The following is a 19379-nucleotide window of genomic DNA, read 5'->3' as shown; positions in this document are numbered from 1 at the left end:
CTAGAAATGTAAAGTGTAGGCTTTACACTTACAATAATCCTTATAACAAATCAACAAAGAAGAACATATATATCATCTGAATCAAAGAGATTAAGTAACTTCCCCATTGGAGAACATCCGAGTTATACTATAATCTCTCTACTTTGCTACAGAACTATACTGGTAATATTTTCAATGGAGATAACAGAGCAAATTATTAATTTTACTAAAATTGGAAGAATATCCAGTGACAAAGTATCTACAAATCTATCCTGTCCTTCAAACTGTAAGTAGGTAAGGACCATAGCATCAAATAGAGCATGGTCATTAATGGGTGAATTCAGGATTAAAAACAGAAAGCCAACTCTACCATTCCCCTTGTTAGAGCTTCCTCCTTCCTAGCACTGGGCCACTCATTAGCCCTAGACCATGTCCTCTGGATGTTCTGTGGAGATACTAGTCGGGACTAATCCCTCCCCTATGTGTTGGAGTAAGCATGCCTGATTGGGAGGGTGGTTTATTTAGTTTTCAATGACCAGAGAATGGCTTATTTGTAGGTTTTCCATACTAAATTGCACCACCAAGAACATGTCTTTGAACTGCTAAGTAAATATAACTAAATAAAATGAGGGGTAATAATAAAGGGCCCACATAAAAGCAATTGGCAATTCACTCTTCTATAGATTGGTAGAGTCATGGTTCATCAGTCAGCTAAAAAAGACAATTACGTATGTAGTGTCACTTTCTTTTATGTAGTTGGAATCATCCTCTCCAGATAAATATCAATGGCAATAGTTCAACTTGTTGAATAAACAACATTGCATTAAAATTTTATGATAATTCATTTAAGGGGGAGGGGGAAGAAACCAAGGTTTAAAGGATCTGAGCTATAAAATGCAGGCTGTGAATCAAGGAGTTCCTTTTGACTGGCCTTTGAAAACTGCCTCAGTGGGCTACTGTGGCCCCTGGGCCAACTGATTCCTGATCATCACTGGGAAAAGGGAAACCAGACAATGTTTTACCATATTAGTGCAATTATCTGTCTCTCCAAGATACATAATGGAGTTGAAGAACCAGTGAAGGAATTTTAATGACTGTTGAGATTATGACATATACACTCATAATTGTAACAGTCACACCCAACACTGCTTTAGTTCTTACTGTATGCCAGCCCATATAGGAACTTTTTTTCATCTATTCACTGACTGAATCCTACGAGGCAGAGAATGACATTTTATCCTCATCATGCAATGGTCAAAGAGTTTAATGACTTCCACAAGTCAGACTGTTGAACTCGGCAAAGGCAAGATTGGAACCCTGACAATCTGGTCTTACATCTATGCTAGAACTATAGGAACAATATGTAAGGGAAATCCATGCTCTGTTATGGAAAGATGAAGGTAGAAAAAAATATTATTAAAACTTATAGGACTTAAATCATGCTAATGGATAAAATTTGCATTTGTCCTTCACTTCTCAAAATATTGAGAATTAGTTATATTTTCAGATGAATAAGAGAAAACTTATATCTTATCCTTGAGATGTTGCAGGCTGAAACAAATAGATGAGAGCAAACTTTTCACTGAATGCATTATTTCAAATGGTATTAAGAATAGAGTACCAGAAGGTTTACAAAAGGCTTAGATAATTTTATGGATGTTGGCTCTATAAGCAGAACTTCTATTTTATAGACAAAAATGAACAATTCTCATGTAGATCATATGATGTTAATCTCATTTTACTGTAAGGATGTTGCTGGTCTCTGGTCACCCCCTTCATATTTCAGGGGGAGAATGCACCAGGCTCTGAGCCTCTGTTTCTTCCCCTCCTCTCAAGATAGGCTGCTGTCATAGATGATAGTGTCCTGGTTACTTCCCTTTCCTTCCAACTTATGCCAGCAATTTCTCCATGTTGGCACACCTTGAATCTTTCCATTACCTAAACACCTCCATATGTGAGAATTTAAATTGGCAGTAAGCCATTCTTAATCCTTTCATTTATTCTTATTACCCCATATCATTTTTCAATTTAACTGAGGTTACTAATCACTCAAATTCTTCTTACTTTTCTGAATTCGCAGTCTCTCCTGGATAAATTTCATTTCCTAACTGGCCAGTCATTTCATTGATATTTTAGCAACATCCTCAATTCCTTGACCTCATACTCATTGGACTAGACCTTGACCACACCTTGATCCCATTCTTAAATCCAGCCAAGCTTTCCTTTCTACTTCTGCTTATAGATTCCTGGAGAGGGTCTAAGAAATAAGCTTCCTAATATTTGACTGAAAGATATTAAATAATATGATAAATGAATGAATCGGTGCATTAGAAGATAGAACACTTTTCTTAATTGGTTCTCCCACATTCATGATTTCCAACTTCTGATGGTTCATTATTATCCATCAAGCTCCCTTACATATGGTAGATAATAAACTGATACCAAAACCACAGTTAAGGACAACTAAACTCCAAGCCTTAATTTCCACATCTCTAAATGGGGAATAACAATTGTTCACACTTCAGATTAATTTCCTTCTGTTCCCACCCTTTCTATCCCACTTACTGTGATTCCCTAATTTTTTCCAGGGACTACATGCAGTTTTTAAATTTTTAAAAGAAGTGTTGGTTTTAAATTTTAATATGAATTTATTTATTGGGGGGGTGTACCAGGGATTAAACTCCAGGGCACTTGCCCACTCAGCCATATCCCCAGCCCTATTTTGTATTTTATTTAGAGACAGGGTCTCACTGAGTTACTTGGCGCCTCACTTTTGCTGAGGCTGGCTTTGAACTTGCAATCCTCCTGCCTCAGTTTCCTCAGCTGCTGGGACGACAGACATGTGCCACTGTATCCAGCTAATAAATATTTAATAGGTGTCCACTGTGATACGGACACCATGAGGGTACAAGATGAGTGTGCCATGCTTCCTAATATCAAGCTGTGCCTCCTCAAACAGCAGAGGAATACAAAACATTCTTCATGAGGTCAGAAAAGGGGACACCACTAACCTAGCTGAAGGCAGGACACTGTTCATAAATGAGGCAAAGTTGACTCTGGAATCTTTTTCATCTCATACAAAAATGAAGAAAGAAAGGGAGGAAGGAGGAAGATACTAAAAAGATGAGTCTTGTGGTCTTCCTGCACATGATACTATATTAGTGCCTCTGTGTTATCTATCCATAGGTCTTTGTTTAGATTTATTTTTATGAAAAAGTGAAAAAGGAGATGAAGAATGTCAGTATCTAATCAAAGCATGCTGAGTAGAGGGTTGCATTGAGAATTGACACAGAATCTCTTGCTCTTTCATAATGACTAGTTGTCAGAGTGGCACTAGATTTGTTCACCTATTATTCTTCTGAAAGGGTATATATTTCTAAAATATGGAAGAAGTGCTGTTTTGATAACTTCAAGAACAAAGGGACCATATGATATAAAATATTTCGCACTTGATATATTCTTCTGTCAAAGTTAAAAACCTAAAGACTTGTTCAGAGAAAATTATTGTTATCAGAAGGAAGTATGGAAGAGTTTATGGTTTCGAAATTAAATTGGCTGGTGAAATTGCTAAGAACAAAGTAAACACTTGCAGCACTTGAATCATTCTGTTATCATTGTGTTGAATCACAAATTTTGCTTGGTTACTGTCAAAGGCAAATAGAAACTAGATTTAAACAGTGCTTATTAAGAATTGTTAGTCCGAAGAGCACTTCATCAGCTCTTAAGTATATGTAAGTGTCATGGCTAATTAAAAATTTAATTCCAGTACTACTAATATAATTTTCAGTCTTAAAAAATCTGCTATCTGGGAACCTCTCCAGTACTTCATTTAAGATGTTCTTGGTACCATTATTAATATTCACTGGGAACTATTATAATAGATAATATCTATTTGACCTTCCTATCAAGAAACTGAAAAATAAAGCAAAACAAGAAACTTTATGTGTCTTATGTCTGTAGAACAATTTTTGGTGTAATTTTATAGATTTGGAATTTTTCTCAAGTTGAATCTGGTGAAAATGAAGATATTTAGGTATTACAATCATGCTTCTCAAAGTTCGTTTTTTTTAATAAATGTTGAGGTAGTTCGTTTATGATAAGAGGAAAGCATAATTAATCCGGATTATGATTTGGATATTAAATTAAACATAGAAATAAATGATGAGGGCTATGAGTAATCAAAATGAAGCTAAAATGTTTTCTCCAGTGCTATTTTCCCTTTCCTTATATAGTCTTCTCTTACCATCAGAGAGAGACATTTTCAAACAAAAACTAATTGATCACTAAGGGGATTTTAACATTGGTCCACAAATTTTTTGAAAACACTCCCTCTAGGAGGTGGAGATTCATTTCCTTCTCTTTGAGTATCAGTCACTTAATAACTTGCTTCTAACAAACTATAGAAAGGGGAAAACAGTACATTTACAGGGAAGAGAAGTGCCACACAACATCTTAACCGGGTAAGATAAATACAGCAGTGATAAGTCACATACCCTGTGATATGTTGTAATATAAAGGGCACCTCAATCTTAGGGTGTTTTCCCAAAAACCCATAACTCCAGTTTATTTGTGAAAAACATATCAGATAATGCCAAATGGAAGGACATTCTAAAATATCTCATCAGTGTTCTTCAAAGTTTTCAAGGTCATGAAAGATGAGTAAATATAAAGAAAGTCTCACTGATTGGAATTGACAAAAGAGACAAGACAACAAAATTTGATGTACTTTTCTGACATAGATTGGGAAATAGTTAAATTGGTTTAAAAAAAAAAAACCTGGAGAAGCCAAGTAAAAGCTATATGTGAGGTCATAACATTGTACCAGTGTTTCTTAATTGGGGGGTGGAGGATGGTGATTGTATTGGTCGGTTGTTTATCACTGCGAGTAAAGTGCCTGACAAGAACAGCTTCCAGGAGGAACTGTTCATTTTGGTCTCACGGTTTTAGAGATTCAGTCCATGATTGGTGGAATCCATTGCTGGGGTCACAAGATGAGGCAGAACATCATGGTAGAAAAGTGAGGTCGGAGAGTGCTACTCCATTCATGGCAGCCAGGAAGCAGAGAACAAGGCGAAGGGGCCACAGTGAAGAAGGAACAGAGCCTTCCAGCCATGCCCCACCTGCCTACAGTCACCTCATTGGTCCATCCAAGCTAGGATGGGCTGATTAGGTTACACTCTCATAATCTAATCATTTCAACTCTGAATGTTTCTGCATTAGCACAGGACCTTTTGGGGGAGACCTAACATCCAAAGCATAATGGGGATAACAGTCATATAGGATGTTAACATTAGGGAAAGGTGGGTCAAATGTATAGGACATTCTCTGAACTAATTTTTCAATCTTTTTTAAATCTAAAATTATTTCAAAATAAAATCTTTAAAAAATAAACTCATGAGTAGTTGCAATTTTCATAATTAGTTATTCTGGTAGCCAAGATCCAAGGTATGTCTCCTATAATCCTTGCCTCCTCTATACCCACACTTGTAGTTCCCTCTTATGATGGATCAGAGCTGACCTGTGTAAAAGACTACTGCCGCAGTGATAGTGGTGGCTTCTGAAACTAGATTATAAAAGGTGTTGTGGCTTTCACATGGTCTCTTGGGTGGCTTGCTCTGGGGGAGGTTGGCTTCTATTGCTATAAGGACCCTAATGCAGCCTTGAAGAAAGTCCCATGTGGAGGAGAACTAATATCTCCCACCACTAACCTACTCACAACTTACTTGCATATGTGAGCCACCATGTAATGGGGCTCTCCAGAGGACTATAGACCCAACCAACATCTAACTGCAACTCCATAAACATCCTCACAACCATAAACACCCACATGATGTTCATTGTTGTTTTTAAGCTATAAAACTTTAGGTGATTTGTTATGCATGAACTGTAATTAGTAAAATAACTTAAGTTGTAATATGTATGGTTCTCAGATGCTACTATGACCAAGGAAATGACACGACATATTATAAACAAGTCTTATACATATTTAATGATGCCTACAGTATTTTAGCATTTCTATGAATGAAACGATCAGCAGTATAATTTGCTATAGATTTTGAATTCAATGCTTAATGAAAAATGCACTTATATTGAAAATAATATAAGCCAACAGAGGCCAAAACACAGCAAACTGATGGATGTTTATATTAAATTTTAAATATTCATATTCCTTTGATTTGGTTCTGCTTTGAAACTACTACTATTTCTGCCATAACCATTCGGTGAATGGAATGCATTCTTGTTTCTAGAAGAGTAAAAACTTTGTAAAATCTGAGATCAACTGGAGAGTCAACCTCTAAGGAAATTTTATACACATTTCATATTCTGCCAGTTGTACTCAGAGTAACATTTTTGTTTCACATTTATCTGCTCTTATATTTTTTTAATCAATGAACTATATCATGTATTTATTCTTAACTATGAATTGAGTTATAGTCTTTAGATCCACCAATCAGAGTCTGCAAAATTTCCAGCATTTGTTATGTTGGAACTATATTTTCCTGTTTTTAATATCTAATTATTAAGAGTTGATTGTAAATTCAGGCTCTTACACTTCTTTCTTCCTGAGCCTTTTTACATTACAACAGGCTTGTCCTTTAAATTCTCTTGCACTGTCATAATCTTTACTCTTTCATTGATAAGACAATAAATGCATTAGATCAGCCAATAGACTCTTTGCAGGTGCCACTGTGTTGCAGGAAAATCATTATTGAGCAGACAAGTCTAACCATTTATAATTTCTCTGTTGTGTGTGCTCTGTATTCTGACTGACACATTGTAAGTTAATAGATGTATCTGTCCTATGAAAGAGTATCTTAAGCCACATTAAATTTCAGTCAAGCTGCTTTCAAATAGGATTTCTAAAATAATTTAAGCACCTGTCAGTATAAACTGAGACTATCTATGCTTTTTCTGTAAGGTTGCATTTTCTGACCAACAATGTCTATTTCTGTGTTGGATGGCAAATGTGATTAGAGTATCCTTGATGTTAGTAGTACTTTATTCTAAAATGTTTAGTTTACCTATTAGTAACCTCTAAATAATGATGAGATAGTAAATACTTATTATTTACTTGGTTTTACATAAATTGAACAAATATATGCTAGTACTTATTTATAATAAATGCAGTAGGCTAAACATTGGGAATTGAACAGTGACCAAGTGACCACATATTTGCATACATATGCTTAAATCTATTCCCTGCTAACTTCTATAGCTTATTGGAACTTGATCCTCAGTTTTATTTACTAATAATCTGTCTTTTCATTGATATGTGTTGGCTGTGATTCAGATGCCTTCTGTATCATCTGTAGTCCTAGCAGGAAATAGGATGCCCTCAGATGGTTTAAATGAAGAAAAGTTGTTTTTTTTCATTTTTTGTTTTTAATAAAAAATTTACTTACAGAATGGTTAGCAGGACTATGGGAAAAAAATATATGAAAGGAACAGAGAACAACAATAGTATGAATAAAGTATTTTCCTTAAAAACCAAGATAAAAGGGGTTAAACCTGGAAAGAACTGGAGCCCTAAAAAGAGATCACCCAAAGAAAGTAGTAGTCTTAAAACACCTAATTGCTTCCTGATACTTTGGCCAAAGCAACATGTATGCAGGAATAAAATACCCAAATTTTCTTTAATCCTGCCTGATAATCTCTTGCTGTACTGCAGATAAATTCCACATGCAAAATAATGTGAGTTGCTATCTAGCTTGGCAACATGGTCTACATATCTGCCACTTAGGCCTCTAGAAAGGAACAGAAAAGTATGGAAGAGGGACTTTGGAAAGGAGGAGAATGGATAATAAACAGCATACCTTCATAAGAAAATACTTTATTGTATCAGGAATGTTGTTTTTCTTTCTAGTCATATTTGAAATGTATTTCAATATAAGGAAGGGTTTATAGGTGTTTGAAAATGTATTCAAACATTAATATAAATTGAATAATTACAATATTTCTGAATATAATGTTACTTTTTCTCAAGAGATAATATGTCTGAAAATAAATAAGCAGCAAAAATTACCTGATAGATAATCTTGAAGTTAGTTTTTATAAATTTTGACTAAGTAACAAAATATGCCCCAGTGGATGTCCTCTTCAGGACCACGGACAGATTCCCTATGGCTGCTTTTGAGTTTTCACTAGGACTTATGTTCAGTCCCATTACTTTGGCTAAAATTGCCCCAATTGTATTTATATAAATATTTGATGGGTTATATGAAGATATTGTGTGATCACATCTGAGAATTGTATTATAACAATTAGACCTTTTGGTGCAGATGTTCTCCTTCAAGTGGCAATTTGTGTATCTGCCATGATGATACTCTTATGGCTATTTCTCTATTCTTGTGCAGAATGAGAAGGGTGGAGTTTCAAGTTTCAGAAATGAATGCTATAAAAAGTGAGTCTGTTACTATTACAACTTCAAGGAAATTAGTGTTTCTGTATGGGGATACAAACATTTAGAATCACTATTAGCATCATAGTAATGCCTTTATGTATCTTTGTATTGTGAACTATTGTGACCTAATCTTGAAATTTATTGAAATCATGATACAATTACTTGACTTCACTAACCATATTTTCCCAACCTCATCAATTAGATCATTTCCTGTAAAACTAAAACCATGGTACTTGTTGCTTGTTCTTTTGGTTTTTTGCCCTTAGTGCATCTTGTCCAGATGTCAGATGCACCCACTAATACCTCAAAGTGCTATATAAAAGGCTGATGCAATTTTTGGTACACAATTTTAGACTAAGCCACTAAACTATAAGGTTTTAAAACGTGCATCAGTTCTTGGAATAGTTCTTCAGTAAATATGAAATACAGTAAACTGAGCCAATCTTACTCTTTAGTGAATTATAAATTTTACTCCCCATAAACATGCTTTATACTCAGTTGTAGATAAGAAAATACATTTTTTATATTTTGTTAAATATTAATTTAACAAGACATAATGTTTATAAAACATCTATAAGATAAAGAAGAACTATGCATTCAATACTATGTAATCCACACACTATTTAAAAAGAAAATGCTAACAGAATCCTGAATATGTGTTAACCAATTTTTAAATTTTGTTTATGGTCACTCCAAACTTGAATTATGTCTACTTACTTCGCTTCTACATTTTAACTTACTGACATTATTATGGTTTTATGCGGAAAGTGCTTGTTTAGATTTTTACACCAAATTGCTGCATTTCCATCCCTCATTATTTTTATATTTCAGCTTCTGTCTAGTGTAATTTTCCTTCTGCCTGAAATATATCTTTGGGAATACCATATAGAGTGGAGCCACTGGCAATAAACCTTTCCAATTATGTTTATACAAAAACAAACATCATTCTGATTTATTCTTGAAAAATATTTTTCATCAAATATACAATGCTAAATTGATCATATTTTCTCACAGACTCTTAAATACATTATTCTGATACTTTCTGATTTCCATTGTTGTTGCTGAAATATTAGCTGTATGAAGATATTCAATCATCTAAAAACAAACTAGCTCTTTGTTTTATGTTAAGATTGTATCCTTACCTGCCCTTTCACCTTGATGAGTGCACTTGTTAATTTTTTAATACTTAACATACTTTGAAGTATATAAATTTCTATATCAGATACTATGAGTTTCAAAAATGAGTTTGATTCTATATTATGGAGCTTATGAAGATATGAGGGAAAATTAAATAAACACCACAAATAAACCTTGTTTGGTGCAAGGGTTTAGACATGATGTTTTTGGAATACTGAAAACTGATGTATCTTTAAAGCAAAAAACAAAAAAGGAAATTTTTTACATGAGTCAGATACTCAGAGAAGTTTGGATTGAAGATATTAGTTTGAACATCACCAAGTAAACAAAGAAAAAAAAATCACGGACTGGGAAACATTGTCTAAGAAGAGAATATAATGAGAAGAGATGGAATTTTAGGAGACAATCTTGAAAAGTATTTTATTATTTATTTAATGGTAAAGGAAATGGGGCATGAGAGACTGAGAGTAAGCAGCAAGATATCGGAGTAAAGTCAGGAATATTCTGTACCCAGAGATTGCAAAAGAATCTTTAAGGGACTGTTTCCAAAAAAAGAAGGAATGAATGACCAACTATTTGAAATGCTGCTTAGAGAAATCACCTAAAATAATACAGGAAAATATTCATTTAACAAACTGACATGTAAAAGTGAAGAAATAATGCTGGAGTCAGGTTAAAGCAGTTGAAGAGTAATGGGAAGGGAGAAAATGGAGGCAACAAGTTATGTAGACAAGAGTATGAGGCCGTAAAGACAACAATTCTAGTAGGAATGCTGTGTGCAGTGTTGCAAACCTGTAATCTCAGCTATTGGAAAGTCTGAGACAGGGGATTGCAAGTTGAAGACCAGTCTCTCATCAACTTAGTGACACCCTGCATCAAAAATAAAATAAAAAAGGGATTGAGATGTAGCTCAGTGGTAAGGGCTCCTCAGTTCAATCTCCGGTACTGGAAAAAAAATATTAGGCACATTATCACAAAGGTAAATTTCACGCTCAAGCTGTCATCCTTGATAGATTGACCTCAGCTCTGCTGGTGTTCAACAGCACACAGGACCAGAATGGAGCAGCAGCCACCATCTGAGGCAATGGTGATATTTTTAGTGGGAGAAAAACAGGAGCAGAACTATGTAACTCCTGTAAAGATTTCTTCTTGGAAGGCACATATCACTTTCATATATATTTCACTGATTCAGGAAAGAAGTGTGATGAAACCTGATTTCAGAAGGCCGCAATGGACAGGGAATATTTTAATCAAATTTACAATCTACATATGATTAATGAACTCTTTTGGTTATTTTCATTATAAATTAGGAGAATGGAAAATATATAACCCTGTAAGTTGAGAGAATTTTTTTAGATGGAGAAAACTGAAGATGTTTGATTATCATGGGCAAAGAGTCTGATTGTAAGAATATTATTAGATATGTGGGAAAAAGAAATGTTGGTTGCTATTTTGAGGTTTGAAATAATTAGGGTCTGACTTATAAGGGAAGGTCTTAACCCTAGATAGGAAGACTTTCTTCCCCATTCATGACAGAGAAAGAAAAAAAAAACCTAAAAAATTAGAGTTTATATAGGTAGATTGGTAGGTTTGTTAGAGGGTACTTGATGGAGTTCCCATATGTACGATGGCTTCTCTTTGTGAAATAAAACATAGAAAACCTACTGGCACAGTGGAAAACATTAAGGAATGTGTCAAAGGCTAAGGATAATGGAAAAGTTTTGAAATAATCATTGTGGGGAAAAGTAGAGAGGTAAAACAGAAAAATATAGTCATTTTGGTAAATGGTCCTAAGGGCCAATTTGATATTGCTGATTATAAACTTATAGTGTCACCGTCTGCCCTCTTCTGATTCCTCCAGCTGTGTTTGCTCAAATGTAGACAAAATAAAGTAACTGACTTACATGCATGCACAGTTGGAGTTTTGCCAGATGGAAGTGAACAAATGAGAGAAATGAACAAAAGACTCCAAGTTCTTGGCAAAAGTGTTAATGAAATTATGAATCATGGAATCCGAGCTAGAAGCTTAAGAAAGTGAAGATATAATTGGATGTACTGGGATGAAGGTAGATGGAACCTGAGTTTTTGATTAGGAAAAAAAAAAAAAAAACCTAAACCTTAATGATGCCAGAAAAAGATACACAGATGGCAATTGTGCATATGAAAAGACACTTAGCATCCTACACCTTTAGGGAACTGCAAATTAAAATAAGATACGACCACAAAACTATTAGAATGGCTAAAATCCCCGCTTCCTGCAAAAAAAAATGAACAACACCAAATGCTAGTGGAGATGCAGAGAAATGAAGTCTTTTTGATTGCTGGTGGGAATGCAAAACAGTAAAACTAGTTTGGAAGAAAGTTTGAGAGTCTCTTACAAAATATGACCTTATGTTTTAGCAATCACATTCGTAAGTATTCATCCCAATGCTTCTGAAAACTTATATATACACAATAACCTACACATGAATATTTCTATCAACTTTATTTGTATTGTCAAAACTTGGAGACCACCAAGATGTCCTTCAGTGAATGAATGGATTAATAAACAATGGCAGCCATATAGCAGAATATTTTTCAGCTCTAAAAAAAATGGCAGGAAAATGGATGTAGTTAGAGAATATCATGCTAAGTGAAGTAAGCCAATCCCCAAAAAAACAAAGGCCGAGTGTTTTCTCTGATAAGTGATGCTAATCCATAATGGGGAGGGGGGCATAGGATGAATGGAGGAAATTTTGATGGGGCAAAGGGGGGGGCAGAGGGGGCATGGGAGTAGGAAAGATGGTAAAATGAGAAGGGCATCATTACCCTTACTTACATATATGATTTGTGCACGAATGGTGTGACCTACTTTGGGTACAACCAGAGAAGTCAAAAGTTGTGCTCCATTTGTGTATAATGAATTGAAGAGCATTCTGCTGTCATGTATAACTGATTAGAAGACATAAATAAATTAAAACTTAAAAAAATAAAAAATAAAAGAAATGGGAAATCATGCCATGAAAAGGTGTGGAGGAACCTTATATGGATATTGCTAAGTGAAAGAAGCCAGTCTAAAATGCTACATAAACCCAATTACATGACATTCTGGATAAGACAAAAGTATAGGTGGTAAAATGATCACTGTCTGCCAGGAGTTCAGGGAGTGTGAGAGAGGGATGAATAGATGAAATTCAGGGATGTTTAAGGGCAGTGAAACTATTCAGTATGATACTTTAATGATGAAACATAATATTACATATTTGTGAAAATTCATAGAACTCTATAGCACAAAGATTGAACCATAATATAAGTAGTTAATACTGGAACCTAAAAGTGATCTAAAAATAAAATCTATCAATTTAAAAACATCAATCTTAACCCAAACTCCTTAACTCTGATTGTTTTTCACCTGTCTCAATAACCAAATCCTACAATGATGGTTGCAAGCTGAATCTGTAGAGTTAGTCATTGTTATATTCAGTATATATTTATTTGTGGTTAGCAAAATAATATGAACATAGTTTTGTATATGTGTTTATGGACACCATGACTGTGTTTGTCAGAGACATTTAAAACACCATCCAAAAATTCACTATGAACGTAATGAAAAGATATACAAGAGGAAAATGAAAGGGAATGCAACAATTAAAATCTGTTGGTAGGAAGCAGAGAATTTAAAGGATGCAATGTGTTGTATGTTCTACAGTTGCTTCAGATTTACCCATTTTGTCTCTCTCTTTCTGGTGTAACTGGTGAGTTTGTTCCAGTAAATTCCCAAGACTCCACCTCCCTTCCCAAACCTGTTCCTGCTTCTGCTTTTGGCAAGAGAAAAAGAGACACCTGCATTAGGAGTAAGCGTACTGCCAGAATGTGATGTTTTTACCTTTGCCATAAAAACTGCATCAGCCCTTGTTTTAAAACCCCACCAAGCCATTAAAAATCTGCCAATATCCTTGGCACAAAGAGGATGCCCCAAATTAACACTGACCCTCTTCACTTTTGGCTGATAAAAGAGCCCATCTGTTTTAATGATGGAGAAAAAAAAAATGTCCCCCTTCCTTGCCACATGGAACCAGAAATACTGACTGAAGAATCAGGGGTGATCGCTGTCCTTCCAAGAGTATTTATGTCTAAGGTTCCTTTGGTAAATCAGTTAAAAAAAAAAAAAAAAACAGAATCGAGGCTGACAGAAATCTGGATCACATGAGATGAGCTGCTCAAAAATATGAGACATGTTTGTCCCTTTAGTTATTTGTTAATATATTCACTCTTTCTCTTGAAAGTCTTGTGTAAGGCCTGTCTTTAAAATATTGACATAGATAATTGGTAGCAATATAAATGTTACATAAAACAACATTTTGTCATGCATAGCTTTTATTTAAAGATATTTTATTGTGATCTCTCATAACAGTTGATGATAACGTCATTGTGTCTTCATGTTGAAGTATTTTTTAAATAGTTGAGTGCTATTTAAATTTGTACAATAAATGTAAATTATGCATATGGCATCATTTCAAAGTACTTTAGATCATGTTATCACTTTTCTTCTCTGTGAGATCTATAGATATATTAATAGCACAAAATATCTTACATCTTATGAAAAGTGAAACTGGTACAAAAATACAACAGAATACATCTGATTTTACAGGAAAATAAATCCCTGATAAATAAGTCTGAACTTTTCATTTATCTTTCCTTAACTATGTATAGGTCTAAAACGTCATTCTCATTTTAATACACATTGTATTATGAAAGAAAAAAGGTACTGCATCAAAAATTGCATCAAGGATCCTAATAATTAAGGAAAAATTTCTGGTGTGTGTTTGGGTTTTGTTTTTGTTCTGTTGGGGTTCTTTCCCTAAATGAACCAGATAATTAATCATGTTCTCTAGAATGGAAAATTGGCCTGATTAGATCAAGGTCAAAATGCAATTCACTGCTCAGGTTAATTAATTCCAGTCTCTTGGCCAGATTAATAACTAATGTATCCATGTAGTGGTCAGCATTTATAAGATTAGTATTTGTAATTATATTAGAGAAGGTGGACTATTTTAATATTGGTTTCCATGTCTAAGAGTTAGAAAGGTTTATAGAGCTTTCTTGTACTCAGTGCAAACCCTACACCAGTGGCAGCATTATCACAGATTATTTTGGATTGGAGATGTGTGTGCGGCTTCCTTGTCGGGGGAACCCTGTTCAACTGACCACTATATGCATTGTGTGCTTTGCATGAATAGGAAAAAATGGGCCACTCTGTGAGTGAAATCAGAGTCACATACAAGGTTTTAAACTGAATATTTTCCCCCATTAGAAAGCCCGACCTCCTTACCCTGTACTTGTATGCCTTGACCTATCTGTGACCTTCAGTTCCTGCCTCACCTGCCTCCTCATCTACTCATTAGTCTGCTTCACTTGTTTTTGCACCTCTGATCTTCCTTTACTTTGTTTTTTTTTTTCTTGTTGTTTATTTGTTTGTTTGTTTTACTATAAAGCATTTCAATCTTCAAAAAAGCAAAATCCCAAGGTCTTTACAGTGGTGTTCTTGGAAGCAGTGTCTTCACATAATGTCTCCAACCTTCTCATAACCACTCAATCCAGGACACTCTGACCTGCATGGAAACTTCTTTGACCAAGATCCCAGATGACTCTTTGGTGCCAAATCAGAAAGTCTTCTGAACTAGATTATGAATGAACCAATGCCCTCAACCATGTTCCTGTTTTTTGGCCTTTGGCTTCCAGGACAATGATGTCACTCATTAATTTTCCTTTGGCTTGTCTGGCTCTTTTCCAGTCTTCTAGTCTGATTTGTCATGACTTAAATGTCATTATTTAAACTATGGAGCCCAAGATTTGTTCTTGTAAGCATTCCCTGATAGGGTGGGTGTTCCCTCCATGGTCTTCTGTGCCTGTTAAACTCTGTCAATCCCTGTATGTCTATAGATCCCACTGGAATATCTCCCCTGAGTTTTAAGGGGACCCATTTATACCAGCATTCCTCATTGGTATTTCCAGTATGAAGTGTCCAAATTTTGTCTTATCATTTTCCTAAGATTTACTTACTATTTTTCTAATATTGCACACCATTGAGCAGTACTGTCATCTGTCCAGAGGCCCAAATTAAAACTTGAGAATAACTTCTCCCTCTATTAACTCTCAAACTACTGGATATTGCGCTCTTAATGTCCCTCCAATTTGCATCCTTTTTCTCCCTTCTTCCGTTGACTCAATGTTAGTTCAAGGGCCTGCCTGGCATCTTTCTTTGCCTGAATTATTTCAGTGACCTTCCAACTGATTCCCTTCAATCATTTCCCATGCTAATAGAAAAGATTGGCATGGAAAATGATTGGAGGGAAATTTCACTTGGCTCCTCCAAGCCTTTCAGTGATTCTCTGCTGCCATCAGTGTAAAGGTGAAATCTCTTAGGATTGACATTCATGTTTGGGCCCCTGTGTGTTCTGGAATATGTTTCATAGAAGGAAAGAGATCACATCTATTTATATCCATAGTTCTAGCATAGTGCCTTGTGCTTAATTAATGCCCAAAACATGTTTGTTCAAAACATAAGCAAATAGATGGAAATAATATTATTAATATATTTTAATACCGGGGAGAGAAACCTTATGAAATAATGTAAATATAACTTGTATGTCACTTTATCATCTATGAATTTCTTGTAAGATGATTTATTGAGAGAAATCTCACAATAAATATGATAGTTTTTCTCAGTACTACTGATTTATTGGACCTTCCTGAAGAACTTTTTGGATGATTAAAATTGATAAATCATACTACATATGAATTCAGTGATGGGATACTTTTTGTGCTGATTAAAAAATTGATAATTCATATATAGTATACACTGATTCCCAAGTAACCAGGATATTTATATTATAAATGGCTTCATTAAAAGTCTATTGATACCAATTAGTCTATGTAATTTTCATAAAAGTTCTGTGATGTGGTATGATTATTATCCCTACTCTAAAAAACAAAATCACCTTATTCACCCCTCCTACATTTCCAGTTTAATAGCAGAATCTTTCAGTTTGGGAGTGACTGATAGAGATGATGTATGTTAAGGATCAAAATGGTTTTGGTGGTATTTATGGTCCAGAGGTTACATTGAAAGTCATCAAGTCCAATGACATTTGGAGTTCAGTGTCACTTGCCCCTTCTGCACAGTGCTGTACATTAGGCATGAAGTTGCCTTCCTACCCTCCTTTTTGTCACAGAATTAAACTATATATGATTTGACCTCTGTAGATTCTAATGCTGCAGAGAAAATGTATTCCTACTGGGAGTATCTGCTTTTGTAAAAAGAAAACCAGAAAGGAAACAGCATATAGAAAGAGTGATATATTAGAACATTTTCAAAAATTCATACAAAACACATACTTATATACTTATGTTATTAAAGAGAGTTTCTCAGGACTACTGGAAATATGAAAAGATGCTTGAGTTCTCTCTTAATTAGGTGAATGAACTGAGAAAGAATGACCAACAGAGATGCTGGGCATGGTGGTGCATGCCTGTAATCCCAGTGGCTTGGGAAGCTGAGGCAGGAGGATCACAAGTTCAAAGCCAGCCTCATCAAATTAGCAAAGCCCTAAGCAACTTAATGAGACCCTGTCTCTAAATAAAATATAAGAAAATAGATAGGGATGTGGCTCAGTGGTTAAGCACCTGGTGCCAGAAAAAAAAAATCAAAAAAGAAGGGTTAAGGACTGAAGCTAAAATCTAATCCAGAAAAGCCTCAGTAGTGTAATGACTTATGTTGACATGACAAGAGCAGTGCCCTGTCACTTGCCTGTAGTGATTCAATCATTTTACATAGGGAGCCACTGTTTCATCTTGTCTTGAGACTAAACAAAGATCCTGACCGTTGTCCCTCTGAAGCAGCATATTGAGTGATTGCTGATATTTCTGCATAAAATGCAGTGCATAGTGATTTACCACCAGATCTTGCAAATAGGGTCTGAGCTGTCATGTACTGATATTTTTGGAACTGTCTAGGATGTTCCATGGAAGAAACACTTAATAGGCCAGAGGTGTCACTGGGCTCTAACAGGGCATAAACTCATATCCCATTCTGTCATTCGGAAAGAACAGATCTGATGCCTCCTAGATTTAAACAAGACCCAATTAAATAGAACAACAGAATGGTATCCTTTGATAACCCTTCCTAATGTTTACTGATGAAAAGAATCAACACATACATATCCAAGTCAGTGACACTATGAGAAATCTTAATCATATGGTCCATCCTTTTTGTTTTGTACTGAGGAATTATGATGAACAGCTGTTTAGCATTCTCTACAGGATGCTCATGATTAATGCCATTAGGAACTCGCCCCTCTGCTTAAAGCACCCTGCCATCTGGCAGATGAATCGTTATCATCGCTGGTCTAGAAAATCTGTGGGGTTGCGCTGGCTTATTGTGATCTTGGCTGACTAAGCAACGTGGCTGCTTTGTGCAGCATGGCTCCATCTCAGTCTCATGCTTTGGTACTCAAGTTGAGGGAGGAAGTTTCCACCTTCCAATATATTATTTAAAATGTCTTGTTATAAGCAGATTAAGCTTCATTGTCTTTTTTGAATTTTAGTCTTCCACCTTCTGGTTAATTCTTGTGCTTCTTTAGGATTAATGCTGTGAGTCCTGGTCTCAAGGTCAAGAACCTGGGTCTGTCATCCTAGCTCTGCTCATAATGACCCACACGATGCCATGGAGCTATCCTGGGCTGTTTCCTTACATGTAAATGAAAGAGTTGACCTAGATCAGGGGCGCTCTTTGCACATCAGGATTGCATAAAGAACTTCTTAATATATTCTTAGACCCCAGTCAGAGGTGGTGAATTAGAGTTTCTGGTACTAGAATCAGGAATCTCCTAAATTTTGGCTCTCCTGTAGCTGTTCTTCATCTGAGACTCACTGAGGTTGATACATTCTTATCCACTCCAGCTCTGCAGTTTCACATCTGTCCTGACAGGCTGGCATCTCCTGCCACCTGCAAAGTTTTCCATTCCCCTCGCTCATTTTCCTGAGTGGTATTGTATGTGTATGTAAGTCTTTGAAGGAAAATAAAAATTTTTAAAAATTCTGTTATTCTTGAATTCTCTTTTCCTTTTTATAGCCCAATACATGTGAAGTATTAATAATAACTGTGAATCCATTTTTCCAACCACTAGTGCCCCTACCTCCATAAAAAGATACCTAAAGCACTTAGGATCTTTCTGCATTTCCACATTCATCTCCCATCACTCTTTACTTTAAACGTGATGTTTTTGATTATTATTATATAGCTATTTACTTATTTATTTATTTACTTATTTTTGGTACCAGGGATTAAACCCAAGGTCACTTAATTACTGAGCCACATCCCAGTTCTTTATTATATTTTATTTAGAAACAGGGTCTCACTGAGTGGCCTATGGTCTTGCTAAGTTGCTGAGGCTGGCTTTTACTTAAGGTCCCCCTGCCTCAGCCTCCCAAGCCACCAGGATTATAGGTGTGTGCCACCAAGCCTGGCTTCACTCCTTTGTTCATCTATTCATACATCAGATACTTACTCAGCAGTTTTTAATTACCATACACTTTGTAGGGAAGTGAGTAATGGTGAACCTCACTAAAATGGTGTTAACCTTCAGGGAACTAATTGGCCAGTGAAAGACAGTCAATGAATTGTTTTAAAAAAAAACAACTGTGATGCATGGAGCAGGACATTGAGCACACCATGGGACCTCACAGAAGGAGCAATTAACCCTTTATGTATGATTAGGAAAGGTTTTCCAAAGAAGTGAATTTTAAGCCCAAACAGGACTATTGGAGAAATTAAGCTGAATAAGGACCTTTCAAATCCAGTGGGAAGTCGGTGAAGGCTCAG

This window comes from Marmota flaviventris, chromosome 16 (genome assembly GCF_047511675.1).
Source record: "Marmota flaviventris isolate mMarFla1 chromosome 16, mMarFla1.hap1, whole genome shotgun sequence".
Taxonomy (NCBI): domain Eukaryota; kingdom Metazoa; phylum Chordata; class Mammalia; order Rodentia; family Sciuridae; genus Marmota; species Marmota flaviventris.
The sequence above is the reverse complement of the archived record's forward strand: the minus strand, read 5'-3'. Positions refer to the sequence as shown.